This window comes from Eretmochelys imbricata, chromosome 11 (assembly GCF_965152235.1).
Source record: "Eretmochelys imbricata isolate rEreImb1 chromosome 11, rEreImb1.hap1, whole genome shotgun sequence".
NCBI classification, from domain to species: Eukaryota; Metazoa; Chordata; order Testudines; family Cheloniidae; genus Eretmochelys; species Eretmochelys imbricata.
In genome coordinates, this window is record NC_135582.1 from 58,812,051 (window position 1) to 58,821,640 (window position 9,590).

The 9,590-nt window shown below is 47.2% G+C and overlaps 1 long non-coding RNA gene across 1 annotated transcript in view; it reads left to right on the plus strand.

Annotated features, from left to right (window-relative positions):
* Positions 1 to 9,590, plus strand: part of LOC144272485 (uncharacterized) — a 73,732-nt gene extending 64,142 nt beyond the window's left edge. The window contains exon 3 of the long non-coding RNA XR_013347567.1: positions 9,529 to 9,590. This is a non-coding gene — a long non-coding RNA (uncharacterized LOC144272485). The remainder of the gene's footprint in view (positions 1 to 9,528) is intronic.

Below are 9,590 nucleotides of genomic sequence, written 5' to 3' on the forward strand. Positions count from 1 at the left end.
TCTGGCCTAAGGAGGGGGAGTACAGAATGGAGTGGCAGGGGGAACACGGGCCCGCCAAACTCCACTGTGTCCCAGCCCAGGGCCCTAATAGTGGAGGATCTGCCCGCAACCTTCTGTCAGCCCAGCCCCAACCAGACTGTTGCCTGGTTCCCTGGGCTGCTTCCTACTCTCCCCCTGGGGTGTACCTGTGTCTGTCATCTTAGGGAGGTCTGGCCAGTCCGCAGGCAGCAGCCCCAGCAGCTCCTCGGCGTCTTGCTCAACCGGCAGCCCAGGGAGATCCATCCAGTCCTCAGGCAGCAGCCCTGGCAACACCTCAGCGTCTTGGTCGGCCAGTGGTCTTGGGAGCTCTGGCCGGTACTCAGGAGGCAACCCCACCAGCTCCTCTGCAGGCTCCAGCAGCCGGCAGGATGTGTCTGTCTCCTGTGGTGGTTCCAGCCAAACTGAGCTGCAGGGCTCACCTTTTATACTTACCCGTCCTGTCCCACCCTTCTGCTTCCGACGGGGCAGACTTGGCTCTCCTGTTTCAGCTCACCAGAGGGCATGTTGTGGTCCCTCCCTGTCACTCTCTGAGGGAGGCCACGCCTCCTCGCTACAAGTCTTCCCAAAAGGAGTTGTAGGGACAAAAACGTAATTAGTCTTACGAAAGAGCTGGACAAACTTATGAGTGGAATTGTATGATGGCGTTGCTTGTGATGCTAGGGGGCGGGGACAAGTAGGAGCCAATTCGCTTGTGTCCTCATTTTGAGCCATGTTGTTATAATTAGGATTGGAAAGCGTTAACTCTTTTTGCCCTGGGACTCTGGGACTGTTTCCAGACAATTTCTAACACTAATCCCTAATCTCTAACCCAGCATTCCCTCTTTGTTAGATGAGGAACTCAAGAGTTAATTCACTTTTCGTCCTGTTACCTTCCTTCTCTCAGCATATGTACCACCCAAATCCATGCTATTTTTGAAAACATGTTTCCATAAATCTCATCCTTTTAATTAGGACACAGATGCACACAAAACGCCGCAACAATCAGCCGATATTATAGTGGAGGCACTTAGTTTCTGGAGTTCACACTCCAGTGAAGTGTTGTGCTTCAGAGCAGGAGTTTATAGATGATTGTTTGCATTTCACAGTGGTGAGAGTGATTTAGGGCTTGGCTACACTTGCGAGGTACAGCTCAATAAAGGAGTCCTGGGCACCTTAGCTCACTCCCCATCCACACTGGCAAGGCACATAGAGCTCTCTGTCTCAGCAGCTACAGCACTGCTGGTCCTCCACCTCGGCGAGTGGAATAATGTTCGGTGCGCCCGCGCTGGAGTGCCGAGGCACCAGTGTGGACGCCCTGGTCTGTTAGTGCGCTCTGATCGGCCTCCAGAAATATCCCACAATGCCTGTTATTGCTACTCTGGTCATCACTTTGAACTCTACTGCCCTGCCCTCAGGTGACCAGGTGAAAACGAAGTAAGAGAGGATACAGCCGTGGGTAGGAGGAAGGGCAGTGTAGATACCAGTCTAATAGGTTATACTGGCTGTAGAATGACCGTGCCTAATAGGGTACAGAATGTGAGTGAGGCCAAACAGCAAAAATTAAGATGTTTGTACACCAATGTGAGGAGCCTAGGTAACAAAATGGAGGAACTAGAGCTACTGGTGCAGGAAGTGAAACCAGATATTATAAGGATAACAGAAACAGGGTGGAATAGTAGTCATGACTGGACTACAGGTATTGAAGGGTATGTGCTTGTTAGGAAAGACCGAAATAAAGGTAAAGGTGGTGGAGTAGCATTGTATATCAATGATGAGGTAGAATGTAAAGAAATAAGAAGCGATGGAATGGATAAGACTGAGTCCGTCTGGGCAAAAATTACATTGGGGAAGAAAACTGTTAGAGTCTCCCCTGGGGTAGTGCTTGGGGTGTGCTATAGACCGCCGGGATCTAATTTGGATATGGATAGAGCCCTTTTTAATGTTTTTAATAAAGTAAATACTAATGGAAACTGTGTGATCATGGGAGACTTTAACTTCCCAGATATAGACTGGAGGACGAGTGCTGGTAATAATAATAGGGCTCAGATTTTCCTAGATGCGATAGCTGATGGATTCTTTCATCAAGTAGTTGCTGAACCGACTAGAGGGGATGCCATTTTAGATTTGGTTTTGTTGAGTAGTGAGGACCTCATAGAAGAAATGGTTGTAGGGAATAATCTTGGCTCAAGTGATCATGAGCTAATTCAGTTCAAACTGAAAGGAAGGATTAACAAAAATAAATCTGCAACTAGGGTTTTTGATTTCAAAAGGGCTGACTTTCAAAAATTAAGGAAATTAGTTAGGGAAGTGGATTGGACTGAAGAATTTATGGATCTAAAAGTAGAGGAGGCCTGAGATTATTTTAAATCAAAGCTGCAGAAGCTATCGGAAGCCTGCATCCCAAGAAAGGGGAAAAAATTCATAGGCAGGAGTTGTAGACAAAGCTGGATGAGCAAGCATCTCAGAGAGGTGATTAAGAAAAGGCAGAAAGCATATAGGGAGTGGAAAAAGGTAGGGATCAGCAAGGAAAGCTACCTTATTGAGGTCAGAACATGTAGGGATAAAGTGAGACAGGCTAAAAGTCAAGTAGAGTTGGACCTTGCAAAGGGAATTAAAAACAATAGTAAAAGGTTCTATAACCATATAAATAATAAGAAAACAAAGAAAGAAGAAGTGGGACCGCTAAACACTGAGGATGGAGTGGAGGTCAAGGATAATCTAGGCATGGCCCAATATCTAAACAAATACTTTTCCTCAGTCTTTAATAAGACTAAAGAGGATCTTAGGGATAATGGTAGCATGACAAATGGGAATGAGGATATGGAAGTAGACATTACCATATTTGAGGTAGAAGCGAAACTCAAACAGCTTAATGGGACTAAATCGGGGGGCCCAGATAATCTTCATCCAAGAATATTAACGGAATTGGCACATGAAATTGCAAGCCCATTAGCAAGAATTTTTAATGAATCTGTAAACTCAGGGGTTGTACCGTATGATTGGAGAATTGCTAACATAGTTCCTATTTTTAAGAAAGGGAAAAAAAGTGATCCGGGTAATTACAGGCCTGTTAGTTTGACATCTGTAGTATGCAAGGTCTTGGAAAAAATTTTGAAGGAGAAGATAGTTAAGGACATTGAAGTCAATAGTAAATGGGACAAAATACAACATGGTTTTACAAAAGGTAGATTGTGCCAAACCAACCTGATCTCCTTCTTTGAGAAAGTAACAGACTTTTTAGACAAAGGAAACGCAGTGGATCTAATTTACCTAGATTTCAGTAAGGCATTTGATACCGTGCCACATGGGGAATTATTAGTTAAATTGGATAAGATGGGGATCAATAGGAAAATTGAAAGGTGGATAAGGAATTGGTTAAAGGGGAGACTACAACGGGTCCTACTGAAAGGTGAACTGTCAGGCTGGAGGGAGGTTACCAGTGGAGTTCCTCAAGGATCGGTTTTGGGACCAATCTTATTTAATCTTTTTATTACTGACCTCGGCACAAAAAGTGGGAGTGTGCTAATAAAGTTTGCGGATGATACAAAGCTGGGAGGTATTGCCAATTTAGAGAAGGACAGGGATATCCTACAGGAGGATCTGGATGACCTCGTAAACTGGAGTAGTAGTAATAGGATGAAATTGAATAGTGAGAAGTGTAAGGTCATGCATTTAGGGATTAATAACAAGAATTTTAGTTATAAGCTAGGGACTCATCAATTAGAAGTAACAGAGGAGGAAAAGGACGTTGGAGTATTGGTTCATCATAGGATGACTATGAGCCGCCAATGTGATATTGCCGTGAAAAAAGCTAATGCGGTCTTGAGATGCATCAAGTGAGGTATTTTCAGTAGAGATAAGGAGGTTTTAGTACCGTTATACAAGGCACTGGTGAGACCTCACCTGGAATACTGTGTGCAGTTCTGGTCTCCCATGTTTAAGAAGGATGAATTCAAACTGGAACAGGTACAGAGAAGGGCTACTAGGATGATCCAAGGAACAGAAAACCTGTCTTATGAAAGGACTCAAGAAGCTTGGCTTGTTTAGCCTAACCAAAAGAAGGCTGAGGGGAGATATGATTGCTCTCTATAAATATATCAGAGGGATAAATACCGGAGAGGGAGAGGAATTATTTAAGCTCAGTACCAATGTGGACACAAGAACAAATGGATATGAACTAGCCACCAGGAAATTTAGACTAGAAATTAGACGAAGGTTTCTAACCATCAGAGGAGTGAAGTTTTGGAATAGCCCTCCAAGGGAAGCAGTGGGGGCAAAAGATCTATCTGGCTTTAAGATTAAACTCGATAAGTTTATGGAGGAGATGGTATGATGGGATAATATGGTTTTGGTAATTAAATATTCATGGTAAATAGGCCCAATGGCCTGTGATCGGATATTAGATGGTGTGGGATCTGAGTTACCCAGGAAAGAATTTTCTGTAGTATCTGGCTGATGAATCTTGCCCATATGCTCAGGGTTTAGCTGATCGCCATATTTGGGGTCGGGAAGGAATTTTCCTCGAGGGCAGATTGGAAAAGGCCCTGGAGGTTTTTCGCCTTCCTCTGTAGCATGGGGCACGGGTCACTTGCTGGAGGATTCTCTGCTCCTTGAAGTCTTTAAACTACGATTTGAGGACTTCAATAGCACAGATATAGGTGAGAGGTTTATCGCAGGAGTGGGTGGGTGAAATTCTGTGGCCTGCGTTGTGCAGGAGGTCAGACTAGATGATCATAATGGTCCCTTCTGACCTAAATATCTATGACCAACCATCAGACCCGCCCTTTAAATTCTCTGGGAATTTTGAAAATCCCCTTCCTGTTTGCTCAGCCAGGCATGAAGTGCTCTTAGCGAATCTTTCCAGGTGACCATGCCTCCATGCGCCAGGCGACGCCTAGTATGGAGCAATGGCGAGGTGCTGGACCTCATCAGTGTTTGGGGGGAGGAAGCTGTCCAGTCCCAGCTGCGCTCCAGCCACAGGAATTACGATCTCTTTGGGCAGATATCAAGGGCATGATGGAAAGGGGCCATGACCAGGACGCACTGTAGTGCAGGGTTAAAGTGAAGGAGCTGCGGAATGCCTACTGCAAAGCCCGAGAGGCAAACAGCCACTCCAGTGCTGCCCCCGCAACCTGCTGTTTTTACAAAGAGCTGGATGTGATATGTGGGGGCGACCCCCACCTCCATGCTGAGGACCACCGTGGACACCTCAGAGGCCAATACAACAAGGCAGGAGGAGGAGGAGGAGGAGCCGCAAAGCGGGAGCAAGGGTACTCTGGCAGAGGAAGACACCCCGGAATCCCTAGATGCATGCAGCCAGGAGCTGTTCTCAAGCCAGGAGGAAGGTAGCCAGTCGCAGCGGCCAGTGCTTGGGGAAGGACAAATACCAGAGGAGGTTCCCGGTAAGCGGCTTTTATTTTGGGAAGGAAGTTATTCGGTGCGGGCTCTTGGGGCGAGGAGGGTTAGGGCTGCATGCATGCCTAGATGCGGAACAGGGCATTGATGTGCTCTCTCACATCACGGTATTTGGCCTCAGTGATCTCTTCAAAGGTCTCATGCAGAAGCTGGGCAATGCGCTTGCGCAGGTTTTTCAGGAGAGCCACTGTGGTCCTTGTTCCAGTCAGGATAATTTGTCCGCGCCACTGTGCCGTGAGGGGTGGGGGAAGCTGCATATGGGCCAGGGCGGAAGCCGCATTGCAGTAGAAGACCCTCCCTTGCTTCCCAGGTCACCTTCAGCAGCGAGATATCTTTCAGGACGAACTCCTTCAGAAAATGTGGGGACAGTGTTCAGTATGGGGGCCCCCTGCCGCTGTTTTCTCTCCCCAAGGCACAGAAACCCAGAGGACAGTACAGCTGTGAAACAATCAGTCACGCTTGACCCTGTGCTCACTCACCATTTTGGGGCTCCCATGGGTTATGTGCGCTTGCTGTGGGATGGGCAAATTATGCTCTTGTGTACACTGTGCTTGCCCTTGAGTATGGGGGAATCATTGATCTGTCTGGTGTGAACAATGCTGCCTCTGTTAAGTGTTGCATTTTGCCTTTACAGATGCAATCTTGAGATCTCAGCCGTCCATGATATCAATGGTTGAGAGGCTGCAAAGAATCAGGAAGAGGCCACGTAGAAGCAAAGAGGACATGTTGCATGAAGTCATGCAGCATTCAAGTAATGAAAATAAAAAGGTGCAGGAGTGGCGGGGGAGTGAAAGGAGGGTCCGCCAGCAGAATGCGGATCGCCGGCACCACAGCACGGAGCGGCTGACAAGCATCATGGAGCACCAAGCGGACTTGATCCAGGCGCTCGTAGCCATGCAGGCAGAGCACTACCACGCCCGCCCCACCCTGTGCAGCCCTCGTCCCAAAACTCTTTCCCTTGTGCCATCATGTCACCGCCAAGCCACTTTCCCCAACATCTGGGTTCTTACCACCACCCATTGCCTCCAACACCTGTAGCTTCACCACCCAGCCCTGAAAACTACGAGCCTTACCCACTGCGCTCAACCCCCATCACCATGCAGTATAGCCATCCTGAAGGGCAGCACGCATTGCACAGCACTCCAGACAGGACATATGCAAATCTGTGATTGTACCATTCCCCACCCCACCCCACCTCCTTGCCCTTTGTGTTTCTTTTCAATAAATTGATTTTTTGGCTTTGAAAACATTCTTTATTATTGCATAACGTAAAAGAAACCTTAGCCCAGGAAAGCAATAGGCACCGCTCGTCAGTGTATCATACGTAGCAAACACAGATTCCTATTGCACTTCACTCCCGTGCAGGGCACCACACCAGACGTTACTGTTGGCTTTCAGCCTCAAATTGCTCCCTCAAGGCATCCCTAATCCTTGCAGCCCTGTGCTGGGCCCCTCTAATAGCCCTGCTCCCTGGCTGTTCAAATTCAGCCTCCAAGTGTTGAACCTCCAAGTTCCATGCCTGAGTGAATCTTTCACCCTTCCCTTCACAAATGTTATGGCGGGTACAGCTTCCTGAACAGGACTGTGTTACGAAAGATGCGTGCATCATGCACCTTTCTGGGCCAGCCTGCGTTAATGTCAGTGAAACGCCCACAGTGATCCACAAGCGCCTGGAGAACCATAGAGAAATACCCCTTCCGATTAACGTGCTCGGAGGCTAGGTGGGCTGGTGCCAGAATTGGAATATGTGTCCCATCTATTGCCCCTCCGCAGTTAGGGAAACCCATTTGTGCAAAACCAGCCACAATGTCATGCACGTTACCCGGAGTCACAGTTCTTCTGAGCAGGATGTGATTAATGGCCCTGCAAACTTGCATCAACACGATTCCAACGGTCGACTTCCCCACTCCAAACTGGTTAGCAACTGATCAGTAGCTGTCTGGAGTTGCCAGCTTCCAGATTGCAATAGCCACCTGCTTCTCCGCTGTCAGGGCAGCTCTCAATCTCGTGTCCTTGCGCTGCAGAGTGGGGGCGAGCTCCTCACACAGTCCCATGAAAGTGGCTTTTCTCATCTGAAAGTTCTGCAGCCACTGCTCGTCATCCCAGACTTGCATGATGATGTGATCCCACCCCTCAGTGCTTGTTTCCCGAGCCCAAAAGCGGCGTTCCACAGTGGTGAACATGTCCGTGAATGCCACAAGCAAACTCATGTCATTTTGCGTTACTCGAGTCAATATCATCGTCGGAGTCTTCACTGTCACTTTGGATCTTAAGGAATAACTCAACTGCCAAACGTGACATGCTGACAAGACTCGTCAGCATACTCCTCAGCAGTTCGGGCTCCATTCCCGCAGACCGAAAAGGAAGACAAGAGCACACAGTACAAAAACCGTTGAAAGATGGCGCCAAATGTGGACGGAAGCACAGGGAATACTGGGATGTGAACCGATGCATCACGGGGCGTTGGGACAGGACCCAGAATGCCCCGCACTCCCCGCCCCCTTCCCACAAGCCACAGCGCCAGGAAGGGAAGAGGTGCTCTGTGGGATAGCTGCCCATAATGCACCACTCCCAATGCTGCTGCAAGTGCCGCAAATGTGGCCCCACCAGTGCACTTGCAGCTGTCAGTGTGAACAGACTGCAGCGCTTTCCCTACTGCGCTCTCCGAAGGCGGGTTTAACTCACAGCGCTCTACATCTGCAAGTGTAGCCATGCCCTTAGTAAAATTATGGGAAATCTGAGGTGCCAAACAAAGGGCTGGAACAGGAAGAAAGGGAGGTAGGGGGAAGGGAATGTTACTGCTTGAAAGACTGGAAAATGGAAAATGCTTCCTTCCCATTTGTTTTCTTATAAATGTATAATACAGTCTGGAATAGGGATTTTGTGAGTGATCAAGCTCTTATTCCCTATGGCCAAGCCCTTGTTATAATTAAATTCTCCTCTACCAAAACACTTATTTGTATGTATATATGTATTTTGTAGGACTTGTTTTGAAATGTAAAGTCCAGTTCTGTCCCCTACTGAAATCAGAGGCAAATGACTGCAGTGGAAGCAGGATTAGACCATTAGGACTGGTCTACACTGAAAATTTACATCAGCACAGCTGCGTCTCAAGTTAGTTAAACTGACCTAACTCCTGGTATAGACTGTGCTAAGTGGATGAAAGAATTCTTCTGTCGACCTAGCTACTGTCTCTCAGGGAGGTGAATTACCTACAATGATGGGAGAACCCCTCCTGTCGCTGTAGTGAGTGTCTACACTGAAGCTCTACAGCGGCCCTGCCTGTAGCGTTTGAAATGTAGACATAGCCTTCAAACTCCCATTCCTCTTTCAGTCCTGTGTTGTGTGTGTGCAATTATGGTCTGTTTTAATTAAGTGGATGTGTAAATGAAAGAGCACCACTGGCGTCTGTAAGCACAGGCATATTCCATTCCTAGGCTGAGATTTTCAAAGCAGATTTGGAGATTTAGCCACACAGCCACCATTAATTTTAATGGGAGTTATATGGCTAAATCCCCTCACTGGCTTTGGAGAGCTCAGCCATGGAGTACTTTTCAGCTGTGCCTCCGAGCACTTCCAAGATGCATCAGCTTGTTAAGACTGGATTTTGTAGACTATGGAACCCTATTTTGGCAAAAACAAAGACCACTGCTGACCAACAAAATATGAGCAATTGAATATGCCCTAGATATACCCTGTGTTTAAAGCTTTGAAGATGCATGGCAACAATTAATTTGATGCAAAAGATGGAGATTGGGGATCATTCTTCCATCTGTCTATATCCATACTGGCCATTCTTAGGGTATTAAACAGCAGATGTAGGTCATCAAATGATCTATAGAATATATTGTAGCACATTTTTAAAGCTAATTTGGGTGATGCGCAGCAGAAGTTGTTGGTGAGAGTGTGTGTGAGATCATTCAGGAAGCCTTAAATCCAACCCAGTTTCCCATCCTGCCCGCGGGATGTCATCGAGACTGTTCACCTGCTTAAAGTTATGCTCATGTGTAAGTCTTTGCAGGTTCTGCCCTCTAGTGAGAAGTCATCACTAAACCTGTAAATTAATCTTTTTCTTAATGTTTCTCCTCTTCACAGAGACTATTCTCATCTGAATAGAGATGGCAGAAATCAGTTCTCCTGCAAATATCAAGGAAAAG